Raw genomic sequence first — 22,022 nt, forward strand, 5'->3', positions numbered from 1 at the left:
TTGGGTGCAATGGAGGAAGGTGATGAGAGATGGGAGGTAAATGTTGGTGGGGAAAGGAAAAAGAGAGCAGGAGGGAAGGAGAGAGAGAACATGGTGACACAGCAGCCAGACCAATTTTTCTTCACGGTGATGAGAGGAGAATATAAGGGGTTTGCCACACTGTCCTCATTTAGTGGGAGCAACTCAGCAAAAAGGGTCATGATATTCTCACAGTGTTGAGCAATTCCAGCTCCACCCCTGCAGTCTTCCCACACTTCCTGTAATTGAAAACTCGGAGAACAGAGAAAAGTTTCCCCTCTTTGAGTGACAGAAACGCAGCACGATGTGGACCTTCAGCTTGCTCCTCTTCTGGGGTGAGTGTGAGGCTGAATGGGGTACTCAGGGAAGCCTGGGCTGGAAACAGGCTGTAGGAAAAAGGGAGGGCCATGGACTGTCCAGCCAAGAGGTCATAAATGTAGGTTGGACACTGCAAACACCTTTATTGGGGGACCGTCGACAAAAATCACTCTAGCTCAGGGAATTCCATCCGTCAGAGCAGAATTCCTTTATAGCCATTCACTTGACATGTATTTCCTGAGTACCTACTATGTATCAGGAGCTGTTCTAGGTAGTGAGGATAGAGAAGTGAATAAACAGACGAGGTTCCTACTCTCGTGGGGCTAATATCCTAGTGGGAGGGGGTGGGTGGAAAAGAATCCACTAACAGTAACAGCAACCACCCACTTACCATCATTCTAAGTTCCTCAAATATAGAATGCATTCAACCTCCACAGAATTTCTCTGATATTGGGTCATCAATAGCTCCATTTTACAAAGGAGAAAACTGAGGCAAAAGAGATTAAATATCTTGCCCAAGACAGCTTAGCTGGTAAGGGGTAGAGTCAGGGTTTAAAACCAGGCAGTCTGGTCCAGAGTCTGTATGCTTTATCACTACACTATGCTACCACAAATAATAAACAAAAGCATTTCAGGTAATAATAAGTGCTATGAAAGAAGTTGTTATAGAGTGTGACTGGGTGTTGCATTGAAGGCAGAAGTCAGGAAAGACATTTCTGAGGGGGTGATATTTGTGCTAAGATCAGAACAATGAGATGGAGACTTTCTGTCTGTCCTCTTATTGCTTCTTCTTTAGGCGTCAGTTTTTCTTGGTACTGTTTATCTTCTATGTTGTGGTTTCCTTGACATGTCTTGTGAGTTTGGGTCATGGGTTCAAATCTAAGAATGAGGGATCTTTTCTAAGTGACAAGTGTGGGTTTCCTCTGCTGTTGTAGAGTTTCTCCTATTTTATGAAGGAGGAAACTTAGGTATGATGATATTAAATAACTTCCCTGAGGCCACATGGTCTGTAATTGGTGAAGCCAGATTTTTAAACCCACATATTTTGATGCCAGATTTGGTATGCTTAAATACGATACTCGGTTGCCTCTAAGATAATTCATGAGCAAGAGAATTTCAGTTAGTGATGGTGAGTTGGAGTGTTGGGAGTTTGGGTCTGTGGAACTGGTTGACTGGAAGGCTTCATCAGAAGAAGCAGATAAGTCATGGACTCCAAATGCAGGAATGCAGAGTTGTTGCTTTGGGGTGTCAGCACTGGTATTAGCCATTAGCACCCCTCGTTATGCTCTGAAGTCAACCAGCAAAGAGTAGTTATGATGACTTTGATGATGTTGATGGTGAGGGTGATGATAATGGTGGTGGTGGTGGTGGTGGTGATGATGGTGATGGTGATGATGAAGATGATGATGGTGGTGGTGATGATGATGATGGTGGTGGTGGTGGTGATGATGAAGAGGATGATGATGGTAGTGGTGGTGGTGGCAGTGGTGCTGATGAAGATGATGATGGTGGTGGTGATGAAGGTGATGATGGTGGTGATGATAGCGATGATGATGGTGGTGAGGGATAATGATGATGATGATGATGATGATGTTGGAGAAGAGCTAAATGCTGGAGGACTACACTGCCTTTTAGATATTTAAAAAAACTAATTGCCCTACCATTTCATGAAATTTTAATACCACAGATAGACTGTACATCTATTTGTGTATTATATGTATATCTATATGTGTATTATACATAAAAGAGTAAGATTTTTTTCATCTTTCCCAAAAGAACCAAGTTTTGCCCTTTTGGGGGAGATGTCATTCCTTTTGAGAATGTGTGTTTTATTGTACATCTTTGAAAACCGCTTGGAGCTATTTTTGTAATTGAGAAGAAAATGAATACAATCAAAATGAAAAACCAAAATAAAGTGCAGAAAGGCAGGAATGGTGGCTGTGAAGATTATGTGCAATAATGTATGTTTCTCACTCAATTGGGTCTCTCATGTAAGCTCATCAAACCTGAGGCCATGCCAGGAGTAATTTTTAAGGTTGAGCCCAAAAAGCTTCTTGCTGCTTCACGGTATTTTTCTTTTCTTTCTACACAGGGTGTTGTGGTATATGTAGCTGCGAAACAGTCACATTAACCCCACCGGAATCAGTGGCATGGCGTAAGTTGGTCCAAGAGAATCCATATGTCCAATGTGGTGGGAGGACGTCTTCTGGAGAGGAGACTCTTTTGTTCAGAGACTGACAGCTGGTCACTTGCTGAGAGCTAGTTAGTGGCAGAACAAGGGATAACTTCCAGGTCTCCTGGTTCCCACTCCAGGCTCTTTCCTTTGTGCCTTGGACTTGCTGTGTGACCTCAGGCAAGTCACATTACCTCTCTGATCTTCAGTTTCCTCAGCTATGAAGTACAGATAACAAGGTTCCTATCCCACAGGGATGTTGTGAAGCTTGAGTCAAAAGGGGTAACTTTCTAAACCACCTGGTGTGCGTGACAAGAGCTTCATAAATGGTAGCGTGGTGGGAATGGGCATGAAATTTACTCAAACTACAACTCAATGTGGAAAAAAATGCATTTTTTTAATGTTTCATTAAGTATTCTCATCTTCCATATAAGCTCCTACTGGATAGAGGAGGAAAACAGTGTTAGTTTTCTCAGTGTTCTCAGTGTCTCAGTTTCTTGGTTTAGTCTTATTTGGGAAACCCCGTTTATATTGTATGAAGACTTAATCTTTCAAAATTTCTCACCCTACCCTTGTTCCTCCCAAGATGGTGTCTGGGTATTGGCATAGGGGCAGCTTATGGGATCTTGTAGCTGTGAAGTGTGGACTCCAGGTGCGGTGTTTTGTCTACAGATGGAGCATGGCCCCATCTTGGTTCTTGCTTGTCCATCAATCCTCTCAGAAGCTCAGCATCTCCAAGGGGTCCATGCAGTAGCTCCTGGTTTCCATGTCCAGGCTACAGAAACCATAAGAGTTTTCTTGGGTCACCTACCAGCTCTCTCCGTCTGCTTGTTCTAATCCTTGGCTCCCACACCGCGTTGGATGTGGCAACAGCAGAAAGAAAGCTTTTGTTGGGAGAAGTTAACCCTTAGCCTTGATGCCTCTAAATTCACCCACTCCTATCTGGAAATCTCTCAGGTGACCCATCACCACTTATATTTAGCCTTGAGGGGAGATGGCAGAGAAGCAGGAATCCTGGTGAGTCTTCTTCGTCTTAGCTCTCTTTTAGCTTCCTTCAGTTTTCACCCTTCCTATATAATAGGTATTTCCCTTACATCATATCCTGAGTCCTCTCTACGCCACAGCTTAATGAAATCTCTATCTTCCAGTCCTCCAAGCCTGGCTATTGAAAAAAACATTTATTGACATAGAATTGAGATATAACATTGTGCAAGTGTAAGGCATGCAACATGTTGATTTGATACACTTATATATTGCACAATGGTTACCACCATAACATTAGCTAACACCTTCATCACCTCACATAACTACCTTTTTTTTTTTTTGTGGTGAGAACATTCAAGATCTACTCTTAGCAACTTTCAAGTATATAGTACACTATTGTTAACTATAGTTACCATTTTGTACATTAGACTCCCAAAATATATGCATCTTGTAAGGCTTTGCTTTCAAGACTATTGTCTTCTTGGGAACCCAAAAACCCAATTTGATAATGAAAATCTGAACATTACCTTTGGCTGTCATTGTGTGTCTGCAGCTAAGACATCTTAAATTTTCCTGAATGAGATGAAATCTTTTGGCAGGATGGGTTTGAGCGGGGGTGGGGGGGTTCACATCCCTATAAGTGGAAAAGAGAAAGTTACATCAATATATGCCCAAAAAGGTCATCCTTGATTTAAAAAAACTATTGTTTTTTAAATAATAAAAAATCTTTAATAAAATTTTTTAATAAACCTGAGCCCAGAAAGCCTTTGCTTGGTGAGAAAGAGATTGTATTAATCTCCATAGCTCTGGGACCCAGTCCAAGCCTGGCAGAGTGTGGGCAAGTTAGATGGATAAATGAAGAATATGTGCGCCACATAGAGAGTGTGAGAAATGTATGGTAGAGGGTTGTACAAGGAATTTATAAATGGGAATTCAAAAGGCTTAACGTTTGAGAAAATTCTGTACTATCAGGATTAAAAATGCATAAACACAGGTGTGTTAACTTTGTGAGAGTTCATCCAAGTGTACACTTATGATACTTGCACTTTTCTATATATATTACACTTAATAAAATGTTATAAAAATGGACATACACTTGACACAGCAACCGCTCATCCAGAAATTTACTCCAAAGAGATAGTCATATAACATACAGAGATACCTTGCTATATACTCAAGAATGGGCACTCAGGGACTGATTGGGTAAATTGTTGTGTTTGTTAGAGTAACTCCAGCTACTGTAACAAATAAACCCAAAACTGTCAGTGGCTTAATAAAAAGAAATTTAATTCTTGTTTGTTTAAAAGTCCAACGCAGATATTTCTGGCTAGTGAGTGGCTTTCCTCCATGGGATGATTCAGGGACCCAGATCCTTCTGTATTGGGGCTCAGCCAAGCTAGGGTCTCAGAGACTTCTGCAGACAGTGGCAGAAGGGGAAAGAAACAGTGGAGAAGACACACCCACTTGATAAAAGCCTAGGCCTGGCCGTGACACATGTCACTTCTGCTCACGGTCACATGACCATACCTGGATGCAAGGTGAGCTGGGAAATGTAGTCCATGGTTGGGCGGCTGCCTCCTAGTGACAATTCCACACCACGGAAAGGGGAGTGTGGAGTTTTTGTTTGATCTTTGGCTACCTAGCTATTTCTGGCGCAGCTATAGCTCATGGATACAATGGAATACTATGCAGCTGTTAAAAAGCATGAGTTAGGTCTATATGGACTGACATGGAAAGTCGCCCAAAATGTATTATTTTCTTAAATTTCTATTATAGAAATATTTAAATACTCAGAGGCAGCAAAGAAAGTATAACAAACACCCATGTGCCCATTGTACAGCTTCAATGCCTGACAAATTTTGCTCCTCTTGGTTTGCAAGACATACTGTTGAGTGAAAAAGCAAGTAGAAATAGAACAGAGCTGTCCAACAGAACTTTCCATGATGATGGAATGTTCTAGATCCACAGAAGCCACTAGTCACATGTGGTTATTGAGTAGCTGATAAATGGCTGATATACTGAGGAATGGCATGTTTCATTTTATTTAATTTTAATAGATTTAAGTGTAAATAGTAGCTACTGTATTAGAGAGCACAGCAGATTGTAGATTGCATGATTCTATTTGTGTTAAGAAAATTGTGTGAATTTATAAATTCATTTCTATTTGATAGTATATTTGCACAGTTGAGTTGTGAATAGGACCCAGCCTTGAAGGATTCACTCAAGCTTTTGACAATTGTTACCTCTGGGTATGAGGATGGGGGACGGGGAGACCTTCACTTTTAATTTTATACACTTCTGCATTGTTCGAATTTTTTTTACAACAAGCAATTATTACCTTCTTAAAAAAAGATAAAAACAAAAGAAACAAAAATAAGGATTACCATCTGCTTTTGGTTAGTTTCCGTCGAAGCAGAGCCTGAGATGAGGATTCTGGTGTGAGTAATTCATGAAGAGAGGGCTCTCAGGAGGCACTTGCAGACACTTGCAGGAGTGAGGGAAGCAGGATAGGGCAGGGGGAGAAACCAGCCACTCAGAAGGCATTTCAGGAAAGGCTTAGCCACAGCCCATCCCGCCGGAGCTCTAGAGTGTGAATTGCACCCGAGACGTTCACCTGCTCAGAGGCAAGGGGATGGCTGTGCTGTTACACTCCTGCATCTGTCTGTCATCGCTTCTGGAGCAGTGAAACAGCTGTCAGACGAGTGTGCCAACCTGGTACAGGGGATGGGGTGGTGCCAAGAGTGGCTACTGTCCCACCTGTCTCACCTGGCAAGGTGTGAAGAACTCATGAGCTGATGCAGGTAAATCTCCAGGAAGAGACTGGGTTTTCTTCACCACATACCAACGCCTGCTTCCAGAACTTGCCACCGTGACCTTGGCCCCCAGGGAAATACGGAGCCTGGCTGGGTGAGCGGGTGGCTCATGGCCAGATCTCCGAGGCAGCTAACAACTTCTCTGTCCTCTGCTTGCAGGTCGGCTGCTGAATCTGACAGGGACGGCTTTTGGTAAGAAACTCCCCCAGATTGAAGGCAATCAGGCCTTGGGCAAGCACTTCCATCTCCCGGTGTCATCATCTGATTAGTGGGTATTGGGACGACCCCTACCTAATGGGATAGTTGTGAGGACTCCCCTCCATGTGGAGTTGCTAAGAGGGGGGCTCTGGAGTCACTCTTCCTGGGTTCAAATCTTGGTTCTGGTGCTCATTGCCTTGGGGATCTCAGGCATTTCAATAAATTCCCCACGACTTCAGTGTCCTTGAAAATGAGGGTAAGAGGAGTTAATTCCACAGGGTTTTGATGAGGATTAAATGAGGTGTGTACGGGCAGTGCTTAGAGTGGTACGTGGAACATGGTAAGCGCTCCATTATGTTAACACTCCCCCTCCTCCTCCCTCCCCTCCTCCTCCCTCCCCTCCTCCCCTCCTCCTCCCTCCCCTCCTCCCCTCCTCCTCCCTCCCCTCCTCCCTCCCCCTCCTTGTCTCTCCCCTCCTCCTCCCTCCCCTCCTCCCCTCCTCCCCTCCTCCTCCCTCCTCTCCTCTTCCCTCCCCTCCCTCCCCCTCCTCCTCCCCCTCCTTTTCCCTCCCCTCCTCCCTCCCTCCCCTCCTCCCTCCCTTCCTCCCCCTCCTCCTCCCTCCCTTCCTCCCTTCCTCCCCCTCTTCCTCCCTCCCCTCTTCCCTGACTTCCCTCCTCCCTCTCCCCCTTCCTCTTCTTCCACTCCTCTTGCCTCTCGTCCTCCTCTTCCCCCCTCCTCCTCTTCTCCCTCCTCCCCTCCTTCTCCCTTTTCTTCCCCCTCCTCCTCCCCCCTCCTCCCACTCCTCCCTCCTTCCCCTCCTTCTCCTCCTGCTCCTCTGCCTCCTCCTTCTCCTCTGCTCCTCCCCCACCCCCTCAGCCTCCCCCGCCCCTTCTTCCCCTCCTCCCCCTCCTCCTCTCCTCCTTCTGTTCCTCCTCCTCCTCCTTGGAGAAACGCGTATTATCTGGTTGTTAGTGGCTGGGCTGCGGCTGGGCTGAAGCTGGGAGCCAGTGAGGGGCAGAGCCAGGACCACGGCGGGTCCCCTGGACTCCCTCCCTGCACTCATCCCCTCTACTTTGCTCTCCTCTTGCGTTCGGACTTGTGGTGTGGCCTGGGGCAGGCTACGGGAACTCTCTTGGGCATCCGTTTCCACATTTGTAAAATGGAGTTGTAACGTTTACCTTGAAGCAGGGTGACTGACCATCCTGACTTGCCCCAGACTGGGATCGGGGGGGCGGATCCCAGGAATTTGGACTTTGAGGGCTAACAACAGGAAAATCCTGGGAAAGCCAGGATGACTTGGTCAACTACCTTGACACATTACAGTGGGGACTGCAGAAAATGCATGGAAGAGGCCTGTTGCACGGAAGTCACTTATGAAATGAAAGCTCTAGTTGTATTTTAATAAGTTCCTTTGTCTCTCTGAGTCTCATTTTCTGCTTAGGTCAGTTAAATGACCATTAAATTGTTTTGAAGATCATGTGTGTGTCTCAGTTGGGGTGTTGAAGTGGCCTGTGCCCTGGTATCCCCACTCCTTGCCCTTCCAAGAGCGGCCAGAGGGCACCTGTGAACCCCTGAGTCAGGGGCCATCCCTCCTTGGCCCACAGCCCTTCAGGGCTCCCACCTCCCTCTGGGTAAACTCTCAAGTCCTCCTCGTGGCTCACAAGGCCCTGCACAATCTTCCCCTATCCCCTTCCTGCCCTCCCCTCCTCCCTCACTCCCCTTCGCTTCCTCTGCTCCAGCCACGCGGGCCTCCTCACTCTTCCTCCAACATGCCAGGCACAGTCCTGTCCCAGGGTCTTTGCACACACAGTTCCTTCTGCCTGGAAAGCTCTTGCCCTACATATACACGTGGCTCCCTCCCTCACCTTCTTTATGTTTTAGCTCATGTGTCGTCTTCTTAGTGACCTCTCTATTTTTGACATTGTATCCCTCACCCCCACATCTCCAGATTATCAGCTCTGTGAAGGTGGAGAATTTTGTGTGTCTTGTTCCGCCGCTGAATCCACAGTGCCTAGAATAGGGCCTGGTGTATAGTAGGTGTTTGTATTTGTCAGGGTTGTTCAGAGAAACAGAACTAAAAGGATGGATATCTATATATCTGTATACACACACACACACACATACGTAAAGATTCATTATAGAGAATTGGCTCACACAATTATGGAGGCTGGCAAGTCTCAAGATTTGCGGGCTGAGACTGGAAGGAATTTGGAGAACTGAGTGAAAGTGAGCATGGCTGATGGGGCAGGATAGGAGACGAGCTGGAGAGGTTGACAAGTGCCCAGTCAGACATGACTGGGTTGCTAGTCTGGTTTGGGGTGGATTTGAGTTGTGAGTAATGGGAAGCTCAGAGTTGAGAGACCACAAGTGATAACGTGCCGGAAGTCTGCAAAGAGAAATGTTGCCTTCGTAGCTGAAAGAGGAAGCTGGAAATGAGAAGCAAGATGTTATCTGAGGCATCATGCAGGGAAGGGAAATAAACAAATCATGCTGTAGGGAGCAAAGAGCTTGGGTCTCAAGACCCTAATAATGATAATCCATCTCATACTTTTTTTTTTTTTTTTAAGATTTTATTTATTTATTTTTTTCCCTTAAAGCCCCAGTAGATAGTTGTATGTCATAGCTGCACATCCTTCTAGTTGCTGTATGTGGGATGCGGCCTCAGCATGGCCGGAGAAGTGGTGCGTCGGTGTGCGCCCGGGATCCGAACCCGGGCCGCCAGCAGCGGAGCGCGCCCACTTAACCGCTAAGCCACAGGGCTGGCCCTATCTCTTACGTTTTCATGGCACTTTATAAAGAGTTTTCCTATGATGTCCTATCCTACCAATTGATGCTGGCATTCTCGCTGTGCCCCTCTATTTATTTCACGCCCCACATCCCATCCACTGGCAAATCCTGTTAACGTTACCTTCAAAATAAATCCAGAATCCTAGCTTTCCATAGCTCCCACCTGGGTTGTATCCACCATCATCGCTCGCCTCGACAAGTGTGGTCACCTCCTCCCTGGTCATCCGGCCTCTGTCCCTCTACAGTGCATCTTCCAACCAATGGCCAGAAGGATCACATTAAAGTCATGCTCTGTCCTTCCTCTGCTCAAAACTCTCCCATGCTCCCCTTTTGCTCTGATAAAATGCTGAAGTCTTACAGTGGTCCAGCAGATCCTGCATGATCTTGCTATGTCACCTCCTCCCACTCTCCATTTATCCACTGTACTCCAACGACATCGGCCTCCTTGTAGTTCCCCAAAATCACAAGGTGTGGTCCTGCCAATGGGCCTTTGCACTTGCTCTTTCCTCTGCTTTAATTAGCTTCATAGCTCACTCACCTCCTTCAGATCTTTGCTCAAATGTTACCTTCTCAGTGAGGTCTTTATCATTGAGCACCGACTATGCACCAGGCGCTATTCTATGCACTTGGGATGCAGTAGTAAGTAAGATGGTCACACATCTCTTCTGGGGGCTCACAGTCAATCAGGGAGAGAAACTTTAAACAACCAATTACAAAAGTTTTTATGTAGAATTATCTTAGATATTGCCTGAAAATTTACTCCATTTCCAGTCAGACCTACCTCTTGTCGTGTAGAAGTAATGAAAATCATGCACTTAGGGTTTTCACCGGCCTGATGCTGCCATTCACCGGCTGTGTGCCCTTGGGCAAGTTACTTAACCTCTCTGAGCCTCAGTTTTCCACATCCATATAATGGAAGTTGTATTAGTTTCCTATTGCTGCTGTAACAAGTCACCGAAAACTTGGTGGCTTGAAACAACAGAAGCGTATTCTTACAGTTCTGGAGGTCAGAAGTTTGAAACAGGTCCCACTGGGCTGAAATCCAGGTGTCAGCAGTGCTGCATTCCTCGCTGGAAGTTCTAGGGGAGAATCTGTTTTCTTGCCTTTTCTGGCTTCTAGAAGCCAACTGTATCCCTTTATTCGTGTCCCTCTTTTTCCATCTCCAGAACCAACAGGGGCTGGTCAAGTTTTTATCACATTGCTTCACTCTGACTCTGTCTCTCCTGGTTTCACCTGTCTCTTATGAAGATGCTTGTGATTGTGTTGGTCCCACCTGGATAACCCAGGCTAATCTCTCCATCTCAGGGTCAGCTGATTAACAGTCTTAATTCCATCTGCAAACTTAATATCCCTGTGCCATGTAGCATAGCATATTTGCAGGTTCCAGGGATTTGGACGTGGTCATCTTTGGGGGGGCCATTATTCTGCCAAACACAGAAATGATAGTGTCAAGTGAGTCCCTTCCCTAGCACCTGGAAGCCTGCCCCCACCTGTGGCTTTGTCCTCCTGGAACTCACAGTGTAGTAGAGGAGATGATCACTAAAAAGCTAACCACTCAAATAATCCACCAATTATAATTTTGATAAGTGCCATAAACAGAGAGCACAGGGAGCTATGGGGGAGTCAGGGAAGGCTTCTTGGAGGAAGTGACATTTAAGCAAGAACTGGAGAATGAATAGGAGCTGGCCAGGCAAAGCAGAGGAAAACAGAACAGCATGTGCAAAGGCCCTGTGCTGGGGGAGGCTAGAAATGGAGAGTGAAGAGAGATGTGGTTCGGTCTGGTCACTGGGGACTTTCCAGGTCATATTAAGTAACTTGCATTTTCATTCTGAGTGCAACAGGGAGTGTTGTAGGCAGGGGTGGGGGTGGGTGATCAGATTTGCATTCAGAAATGATTGCAGGGAACAGTGGAGGGTGTAGGGGCTGTAGGGGATGTAGGGGATGCAGCATCCAGGGGAAGATCTGTACCAAGCATAGCCATGGAAATGGAGAGATGTGGGTAGATGTCGAATATTTGGGAGGAAGAATCAATGGGGCTTGGGAACACACTGGACATGAGTTGAGGGCCAAAGAAGTAAACGGAGGTACAGAGATGTGAACTTCACTTGTCCCAGGGCTGGGGTGGCTAGGATGTAGTTTTGACTGTTTCCATAGAAACCAAATGACAACAACTTAAAATGTTTATCTCTTAGAAGTTTATTCTTCACCCTCTCATAAATCTCCACTTTGAGGATGGAACAAGGTGACAGGGCTACCTCGTCTGAGATCTTCTCAGCTCCCAGGTGCCTCCCATCTTGTTGTTTCTCCATCCCTCGGTGTGGAGGTTTTCCAAAGCATCATCCCCACGGTTATGGACAGATCACCTCATTCTGTCCATGTTCCAGCCCAGGTGAAAGGGAAAGGAGAAGTGAAGACCATGCTCCTTCTTTTTAAGGGTGTGGCCAAAAGGTGCACATATCACTTCTGCTGATTTCCATTGGCTGGAACTTAGCCACATGGCCACACGTAGCTGCAAGAGAAGCTGGGATTGAAGCTTAAATGGGTGGTCATTTTAATAAAAGGAAGAGGGGGAGATGGGTGTGGGGGAGTAGCCACCATTCCCTGCTTTGATGTTTCCTGTGGGAGCTTTAACCCAGGTGGTCCTTGCTCCAAAGGCTGCAGCTTTGACTCGCATACTCTTCTGTCTGGAGCTCTGATGCTCACAGAGTGGTCCATGGACTGGCATCATCAGCATCAGTCACAGGCTTGTTAGAAATGCAGAGACTCAGGTCCCCCAGACCAGCTGAATCAGCACCTGATTTTCCAAGGTCTCTCGGGGATCCCAGGTGAGGCAGATGCTGCTGGTCTGCGGACCACACTTGGAGAAGCAAGAGTCCAGATCAGTACTTCTCACACTTCCTGTGCACACACATCACCTGAGGATCTTGCTAAAATGCAGATTCTGTCAGCAGATCTGGGGCAGGGCCTGGGGTTTTCTGTTTCCATCAAAATGCCAGGCGATGCTGATGCTGCCCACCCACGGACCACACTTTGAGTGGCAAAGTCTAGGGTCTGTAAGGTCCTTGACTAACCAGTTTCCTAGGGCTGCTGTAACAAGTTATCACAAACCATGTGGCTTAAGACAACAGAAATTTGTTCTCTCACAGTTCTGGAGGCCAGAGGTCTGAAATTAAGGTGTCAGCAGGGCCGTGCTTTCTCTGAAGGCTCTAGGAGAGAATCTGCTCTGTGTCTCTCTCAGCTTCTGGTGTTGCCAGCAATTCTCGGTGTCTCTTGACTTGTAGATGCATCACTCCCATCTCTGCCTCTGGTATCACATGGTGTTCTCCCCAAGCCTGTCTCTGTGCCTCTTCTCCTCTTCTCATAAGGACGCTAATTATATCAGATTAAGGGACCATCCTTCTCCAGCATGATCCCACATTAACTTACATCTTAATTGCATCTACAAGGACCCTATTTCCAAATAAGGTCACATTCTCAGGGACCAGGTTTAGGGCCTCAACATATCTTTTTGAAGGACACAATTCAACCCACAACGGTCGCCTTTACTCTCGAACGCTGGCTTCCCTTGCAGCCCCGCTCTGGTGCACTAACCCGAACTCTTCCTTCTGTGCTGCCCAGAAACGAATGAGTGTGTGGATACCACCGTCTGCCCAGCTTATGCAACCTGCACCGACACTCCAAAAAGTTACTACTGCACTTGCAAACAAGGCTTCCTGTCCAGCACTGGAGAGACACAGTTCAGGGGCTCAGGTGTGGAATGCAAAGGTGAGTTCATACCCCCTCAAAGGTGGTAGGAAAATCAAATAGAAGCTAGCTGGGTAGTAGATGTGGGTGCTTTTTGTTTTTTCCCCAAATATGATTTCCTCCATCCCTCCCTGCCTCTCTCTCTTTCTTCCTTCTTTCCTTCCTTCCTTCTTTCCTTCCTTCCTTCCTTCCTTCTTTCTTTCTTTCCTTCCTTCCTTCTTTCTTTCTTTCCTTCCTTCCTTCCTCCCTTCCTCCCTCCCTCCCTCCCCCCTCCCTCCCCCCCTCTTTCTCTCTTTCTTTCTTTTCATTCTTCATTTCTCTCTCTCTCTCTCTTTTTCTTTCTTTCTTTCATCATGAGAATTATTCCTGGTCACAAAAATTTCCAATGGTTAGAGGCTAGCACTAGGATGAAAATGAAAATAAAAATCCTACTATCTGTCAATATCCAGAAATAATCACTGATTTCATTTTTGGGGTGTGCCTTCAGTCACCTCTCCAGTAGATAATAAGAATTTTTGACATTTATTGAGTGCCAGCCTGCGTGAGAAAGGCTTTATGTGCATCGTCACATAAAATTGACTGTAAGCATTGTGATGATCTCCAATGTCCAGATGAGAAATCTGAGGCTTGGAGAGCTGAAGTGATTTGTTTAGGGTCATGCAGTTGAACTAGGATTCAAACCCAGGTCTTTCTGACTTTACTGAGGGTCTCTCAAACACGTGGCTTAGTTGCCACACTCTAGTTAAGGGGTGTTGGGGAAGCATGTTTAATCACTCTAAACCTCAATGTTTCCATCTGTAAAATGTGTGTATAAAAGTATGTATCTCAAAGGATAGTTGGGAAGATTAAATGCAACAATGTATGCAGTGTGCTAGGCACATGTGCAGTATCAAGGGCTATATTAACGTAAATAATATAAACTGACATAATTCCCAGAAAGAGCTAAGTTCTTTGTCTGCATTCCTTATATTTAGACCCTTATTCTCTTGATAGTAAAGATCTGATTATGCCTCTGAATAAGACCAGACGTTGGCAAAATTTTCTGTAAGGGAACAGAAAGTAAATATTTTGGAGACTGCAAGGCTTATGATCTCTGTCATGACTACTCAGTGCTCCAGTTGTGGTGCAAAAGCAGCCATAGATGATACAAAAATGAATGGATGTGGCTGTGTGCCAATAAAACTTTATTTACACGAACAAGTGATGGGCCGGATTTGACCTATGGGATGTAGTTTGCTGAGCTCTGAAGAAGAGAATGCATTTCTATCACTGTGGTTTCCAGGGAGCCCCAAATGTCCTTCTTTATCTTTGAGCTACAGATCATGGGTTATTCAGTCAGCTCAGTAGTGCTGGTGGGCCCTGGTGTTTAAATTTGGTGTGAAATCAATGTTCCCCATCTAGAAAGTGATGGATACTATAGCAACGATTTTGTCCACTGTATGTCTTTGACCCCCAGCATGGTACCTGATACATTGTGAGTTAAATAGATATTTGTTGAATGAAGGAACACGAACTTTAATCTTTAGTCAACTCCAATCATCCTTCTATTGACAGGCACTTAGGTTTTTCTAATGTTTTACAACTTGAAACAAAGCTGAATGAACGTCCCTGTGATCTTATGTTGATGTACAGTGGCAGCTCCATATATCTCTCTAGGAGAGGTGCAATGATGGGTAGCAAGCTATAGGAGACTTGTCTTGAAGGTGTGCTTGCATGACAAGTACATAGCAAGTGTTTATTTGGGGTGACTTGGCAGAGCAGGGCTGAAGGAAATTAGGGGAGGGTCCCCCCACCATGGTACCATGACTGCACAATTCCGTGAGTGCTTCAGGAAGTAAATTCCTAGAATTGGCTTTGCAAGGTGTTCAACCTATGTATTGTTGGGTAACAGACCACCGGCAAACTTAGTTGCAAACAACAATCATTTATTTTGCTCATGAATGAATCTGCTATTAGGGCTGAGTTTGGAGAGGATGGCTTGTCTCTCTTCCATACAGTGTCAGTTGAGCCTCAACTGGAGGCTAGAGGATCCACTTTGAAGAGGGTCTACTCACAAGGCTGGCGAGGTGGTGCTGGCTGTTGACTGGCTCCTCCCCCAGGGCTGTGGGCTGGATGTCTTAGTTCTGCCCCATGTGAGCTGCATTTTCACGGCTTGTTGGGCTTCCTCAAAGTATGGTAGCTCATTTCCAAGAATGAGCCACTCAAGAGAACAACGAAGTATATTATATATTTATGACCCAGCGTGACATTCTTCTGACCCAGCATGGTATTTTTATGACCTGGTGTCACTTCCACCATAGTCACAAGCATGCTCAGATTCAAGGGGAGGGAATATAGACCCCACTGCTTATGGATGGAGTACCAAGGTCTCACTGAAAGAAGGGCTTATGGGAGGGAAACATTGTTTCAACCATCTTTGTAAAATACAATCGGCAGCACAAGATGAAGCAACTTTGTAACTCTGACTCTTTCTCTATCCAGATATAGATGAGTGTTCTCAAAATCCCCTACAATGTGGTCACAACTCAATCTGCAAAAACCTGCCAGGGAGGTACAAGTGCAGCTGTTTGCGTGGTTTTTCTTCTCCTACTGGAAACAACTGGAACCCTGGAAAGCCAGGTCATTTTGCCTGTACAGGTAATGCTCTCAGGATCTCAGGCATGGTCTTTGGAGGAATGCTATCACTGAGTTGGGTACATGTGTTTCTCACTGTAGACACCCAATCTTTTGTCTGCTCACTCTCCTCCACTGCTCCTCAGACATCAATGACTGCCTCTCCAGTGGAATCTGCCCAGAGCATTCTGAGTGTTCCAACTCCTTGGGAAGCTACAGGTGCAGCTGTCGTGATGGGCTCTTCTCTAACAACTCCGCCTGTGAAGGCACAGAGGGCCTGCCCTTCTTTATTTACCTACTTAATTAAGAATCACCTCATTTGATGGTCCTTTGAGGCAGGGATCATGATCCTCACTTTAGGAATGAGAAAATTGAGGCTCAGAGAGGTGAAGTGACTTGCCCAAGGATGCACAGCTGTTAAGTGGAAGATCCAGGGTTTGAACTCCTGTTGAGGCACTGCTGTGACTTAAGCAGTGGGTCAGGCAGTACTTGAGAGTAATAGGGGGCTCTGTCCCTACAGCGATTTTATCCTCAGGGGACATTGGCAATATCTAGAGACATTTTTGATTGTTGCAGCTGCTGGTGGTGTTGGGGTTGTGTGTGCTATTGTCATCTAGTGGGTAGAAGCCAGAGATGCTGTTGAATACTCTACAATGCACAGAACAGCCTCCCCGCAAATAAAAATGATCCAGTCCCAAATTTCAGTAGTGCTGAGGTAGAGAAACTCTGTCCTAGGGAGAGCTCAGATCCAAACCTCAGCACTTTTTCCTAAAAGATATTTGAATTAAGACCTGCGAGTTACCCTCACCCCCCTTCCCCTTCCATATTAAATCAGTCATCATGTCTTGGGGTATCTACCTGCTAAATATGTCTTGAATCTCTCCACTCTTCTCCATCCTTGGATCAGGCTTCATCCGTATTGCAGCAGCATCCCCTCTGGTCTCTCCCTTTCTGCAGTCTTGTCACCTCTATCTATCCTCCACACTGCAGCCAGAATGTTCTCACCAAGACACCAAGGCTCCATCTTCCGGAGTCTAGTGTGGTTCTATTGTTCTCCACATTCATTTATAGGAAGGGTGACTCCATCCAGCAGGGCATGGAGTGATCCAGCCCTCATCACATCCCCTTGACTTGGAGTCACAGATATTTGAAGTCATCTCTGATTTGTCTAGTCCATTTTTAGCAGTTAGCTATTGCTGAGTAACAAATCACCCGGAATGACAATGGCTGAAAAAAACTAACATTTATTTAGCTCTTGATTCCATGCATTGGTGGTTTAGGTTGGGCTCTGCTGGTCAGTTCTTTGGGTCTCAAACATTCTTCGTGTGTCTGTGGTCAGCTGTGGTTGGGCTGGGCTGTCGCACATGACTAGGGCTCATCTGGGATGATCCATGTCTTCCATCCTTCATTAGGCTAGTTTAGGGCTTGTTCATGTGGCAGAATCAGGAGGCCCAAAGCATGAACAGAAGCAAAGAAGCCTCTAGAGGTCAAAGTTAGGAACTGGTGCCACATCACTTCTGCTGCATTCAATTGGCCAATGGAAGTCATAGGGCCAGCTGGATTCAGCGGTGGGAAACAAACTCCACATTTAAAGAGAGGAGTGTCAAAGTTACGTCATACTGCATAACCTGCATCCTGAGGTGTGGATACAGGGGTATATATGGGGCCACTGAAGTATCACACTCGTGGCAGATATCTTTTGGATGGATGAATAGATGGAAAGCTGGATGCATAGACAGATGGATAGCTGCTTGGATAGATGGATGGGTGGGTGGGTAGATGGATGGATGGATGGATGGATAGATGGACGGATGAATAGACGGATGAATAGATGGATAGAAAGATGGATGAAAAGATGGAAAGCTGGATGCATAGATAGGTGGATAGCTGCTTGGATAGATGGATGGATGGATGGATGGATGGATGGATGGATGGATGGATGGATGGCTGGCTGGCTGGCTGGCTGGCTGGCTGGCTGGAAAGATGGATGGATGGATGGATGGATGGATGGATGGATGGATGGATGGATGGATGGATGGATGGAAGGAAGGAAGGATGGATGGATGGGTGGGTGGATGGGTGGGTGGATGGACGGACGGATGTATGACACAAATGAACAACAACAAAGAAATAAACAGTGTACTTTTTTGTCTATGCTAAAAAAGAAAGACTACAGCCTTTCTGCAAGCTATGATCATTATGTTTGACATTATTGTCATCCTTTTGCTTACATACCACTGGCCAGAATTTATTTTAACCACGACACCTACCTGCAAGGGAGGTTAGGAAGAAGGGGAGAATGTGGGTATTGGGGAGCCTCAGCACTGCGTGCCACGAGCTAAGAACATGTAGAGCGAATCTCCACTTGCAGTCTCCTGTCTTCATTTCCTCCTCTGCCTTGATCTGGGTTTTCTCTTCCACTCTCTAGATGTGGATGAATGTGTGGATCCCAGAGCCTGCCCAGAGCATGCGACTTGCCACAACAGCCCTGGAAGCTACTATTGTGTCTGCAACCCAGGATTTGTTTCTAGAAGTGGAAACACGAGATTCCTCAGTCCTGGAGGGACATGTGAAGGTAGGTGGAGGGATCTGCTGGGGAATCAGGTCCAATTCTGTTTGCAAAGACAGCAGTGGTGGGAGAGGAGTCGGGGGAGGTCTTGGCTGAATCATTCATTCATACATTCATTCATTGATGCACCCTTTGACCAATACTTCTTGAGCATCTACAATACACCAGGTTCTATTCTAGGGATGGCGGACACAGCAGTGACTAACACAGGCAATAATATTTGTTCTCCTGGAACTTATCATCTAGTGTGGAGGGAGATAGATAACAAAAAATAGATGCATGAACATCTTGTGTGTTAGGAATAGTTAAAGGAGATGAAGACAAATAAGGCAGGAAAGGCAGATAAAGGGTTCTAGGGATGGGATTCTACCACTTTTAACAGAGTGGTAAGGAAAGGCCATGCTGAGAAGTTGATATTTGAGATAAGATTGAAGGAGTGAGGGAGTGAGAGATTGGGTGTCTGGGGAAGGATGTTCCAGGAGGAGGGAACAGCAGGTACAAAGGCCTGGAGGCAGGATCCCAGCTAATGCGTTAAGCTCTCTCATACATGTGCTCATTCAGTCCTCCCAGCAACCTGATGGTATTGGTTGTACTCTACAGCAATTTCACAGACAAGAAAACTGAGCCTCCATTGTGGTGGAATCATGATCCCAAGGCCAAATAGAGAGGATGTAGGAGAGTCAGGATCTGAGTGTGCCTAGATGTGACTTCACCCCCCATGCTCCCAACCACCATGCCCTTCTGCCTCCAAATGAGGCTGCAACCTCTGGCAGCTCAAGGTGGGCTGGCGTAGGACACACATTGATTTAATCCCCAAGTTCACAGACTCTGAGACTCAAGACAGCCTGGGAAGCTGTCATGCAAACATTCCAGAGCAAGACAGAACCTGGATTCCAATCCTCGTTGTGCCTTTCACAAGCTATGTGACAGTGCAGAATTGTGAAGCCCCAGTTTCCTCCTCTGAAAAGTGGAAATATTAGTTTATAGCTCATAGGGGTGCTAGGAGGATTCGTGGAGCTAATGCATGTAAGAGATCTCTGTCAATGCCTGCCACAAAGAAAGCTCAACATATTAGTAGTTAATTTTTATTTTAGTTAACGTTTGCTTGCATAGTACTTACTGTGCTCCAGGCTCTGTGTGGAGTGCTTTACAGAGGTCACCTTATTTAGTCCTCTGAATGACCCTATGGGGTGGGTACTATTATCCTCATCTGATAGATGGGGAAACTGAGACACACAGAGATGAATTGTCTTGCACATTGTGTTAGGCAGCTTGGGCTGCATCACCAAATATTATAGACTGGCGGCCTTAAACAGCAGAGATTTATTTTCTCACATCTCTGGAGGTCAGAGGTCTGAAATCGAGATGTCAGCAGGGCCGTGGTTTCTCTGAAGGCTCTAGGAGAGAATCTGCTCTGTGTCTCTCTCCCAGCTTCTGGTGTTGCCATCAATCCTTGGGATTCCTTGAGCTGTAGACGCATCACTCCAATCTCTGCCTTTGTCATCACATCGTGTTCTCCCCAAGCCTGCCTCTGTGCCCCTTCTCCTCTACTTATAAAGACACCAATCAGATAAGATTAAGATTAACCATCCTACTCCAGCATGATCCCATGTTAACTTACATCTTAATTGCAACTAGAAAGACCCTGTTTCCAAATAAGGTCACATTCTCAGAGACCCGGTTTAGCACTTCAACATATCTTTTTTCTCTATGCCAAGAAAAAAAGACTACGGCCATTTGTGCAATCTGTGATCATTACGTTTTGAAATTATTCATCACCCTTTTCCTTACATAATATTGGCCAGTATTTATTCTCTTGGTCCCACCTAACAGCAAGGGAGGTTAGGGAGAAGGGGAGAATGTGGGTATTGGGGAGCCTCAGCACTGTGTGCCACAAGATAAGAACATGTAGAGCAAGTCTGCACTTGCAGTCTCCTGCTCTCATTTCCTCGTCTGCCTCAACCCGGGTTTTTTCTTCCACTCTCTAGATGTGGATGAATGTGTGGATTCCAGAGCCTGCCCAGAGCATGCGACTTGCCACAACAGTCCTGGAAGCTACTATTGTGTCTGCAACCCAGGATTTGTTTCTAGCAGTGGAAACATGAGATTCCGCGGTCCAGGAGAGACGTGTGAAAGTAGGTGGAGGGATCTGTTGGGGAATCAGGTCCCATTCTGTTTGCAAATTCAGCAGTGGTGGGTGATGAGTAGGGGCATGTCTCGGCTGAGTTCAAAGACTTTTCTGCAAAGCTGATGCTAATAATCATTCATTCATACATTCACTCATTCATTCATTCATTCCTGCAATACTACTTGAGCATCTACAATACAGCAGGTTCTATTCTAGGAATGGTGAATACAGCAGTGAATAACACAGGCAATAATATTTGTCCCCCTGGAAATTATCATCTTGTTTGCAGGGAGATAGATAACAAAAAATAGAAGCACGAACATATTGTGTGTTAGGGATACCTAAAGGAGATGAAGACAAATAAGGCAGGAAATGTAGATATAAAGTTCCGGAGGTGGGTTTCTAATTTTAACACGGTGGTAAGAAGAGGCCGTGCTGAGAAGTTGATATTTGAGACAAGATCTGAAGGAAGTGAGGGAGTGAGAGATTGGGTATCTGGGGAAGGATGTTCCAGGAGGAGGGAACACCAGGTACAAAAGGCTGGAGGCAGGATCCCAGCCAAGGCGCTAAGCTCTCCCTCTCGTGTGCTCATTCAGTCCTCCCAACAACCTGACGGTATTGGTCATATTCTACACCCATTTCACAGACAAGGACTGTGAGCCTCCACTGTGGTGGAATCACCCTCCCAAGGCCAAATAGATAGGAGGTAGGAGAGTCAGGATCTGAGTGTGCCCAAGAGTGACTTCACACCCCATGCTCACAACCACCATGACATTCTGCCTCCAAATGAGGCTGCAACCTCTGGCAGCTCAAGGAGGGCTTGCGTAGGACAGACATTGATTTAATCACCAAATTTCCAGACTCTGGCACTCAAGACAGCCTGAGAAGCTGTCATGCAAATATTCCAGAGCCAGACAGAACCCGGATTCCAATCCTCGTGCCTTTCACAATCTATGCGACGTTGCACAATTTTTGAGTTTCAGTTTCCTCCTCTGAAAAGTGGAAATATTAGTTTATAGCTCGTAGGGCTGCTATGAGCATTCATGGAGCTAACACATGTAAGGGATCTACGGCAATACCTGCCACAAAGAAAGCTCGACATGTTAGTGGTTAATTTTTATTTTAGTTAAGATTTGCTTGCCTAGTACTTACTGTGTTCCAGGCTCTGTGGTGAGCGCTTTCCAGAGGTCATCTTATTTAATCCTCTGAATGACCTTGTGGGGTGGGTATTATTATCCTCGTCTGACAGATGGGGAAGTTGAGACACACAGAGATGAATTCTCTTGTCCATCGTGTTAGGAAGCTCGGGCTGCATAACAGAATAGTGTAGACTGGCGGCCTTAATTAACAGAGAATTATTGTCCCACATTCTGAAGGCCAGAGGTCTGGAATCAAGGTGTCAGCAGGGCCGTGCTTTCTCTGAAGGCTCTGGGAGAGAATCTGCTCTGTGTCTCTCTCCTAGCTTCTGGTGTTGCCAGCAATCTTCGGTGTTCCTTGACTTGTAAATGCATCACTCCCATCTCTGCCTCTGTCATCACATGGTGTTCTCCCCAAGCCTGTCTCTGTGCCTCTTGTCCTCTTCTTATATGGACACCAATTATATCAGATTAAGGGACCATCCTTCTCCAGCAGGATCCCACATTAACTTACATCTTAATTGCATCTACAAGGACCCTA

The 22,022-nt window shown here is 45.9% G+C and overlaps 1 pseudogene; it reads left to right on the plus strand.

Annotated features, from left to right (window-relative positions):
• The first annotated feature begins 285 nt into the window (after positions 1–285).
• LOC131401600 (adhesion G protein-coupled receptor E1-like) overlaps positions 286–22,022 on the plus strand; it is a 37,785-nt pseudogene continuing 16,048 nt past the window's right edge.

The sequence above is a fragment of the Diceros bicornis genome (genome assembly GCF_020826845.1).
Source record: "Diceros bicornis minor isolate mBicDic1 chromosome 12 unlocalized genomic scaffold, mDicBic1.mat.cur SUPER_12_unloc_1, whole genome shotgun sequence".
NCBI classification, from domain to species: Eukaryota; Metazoa; Chordata; class Mammalia; order Perissodactyla; family Rhinocerotidae; genus Diceros; species Diceros bicornis.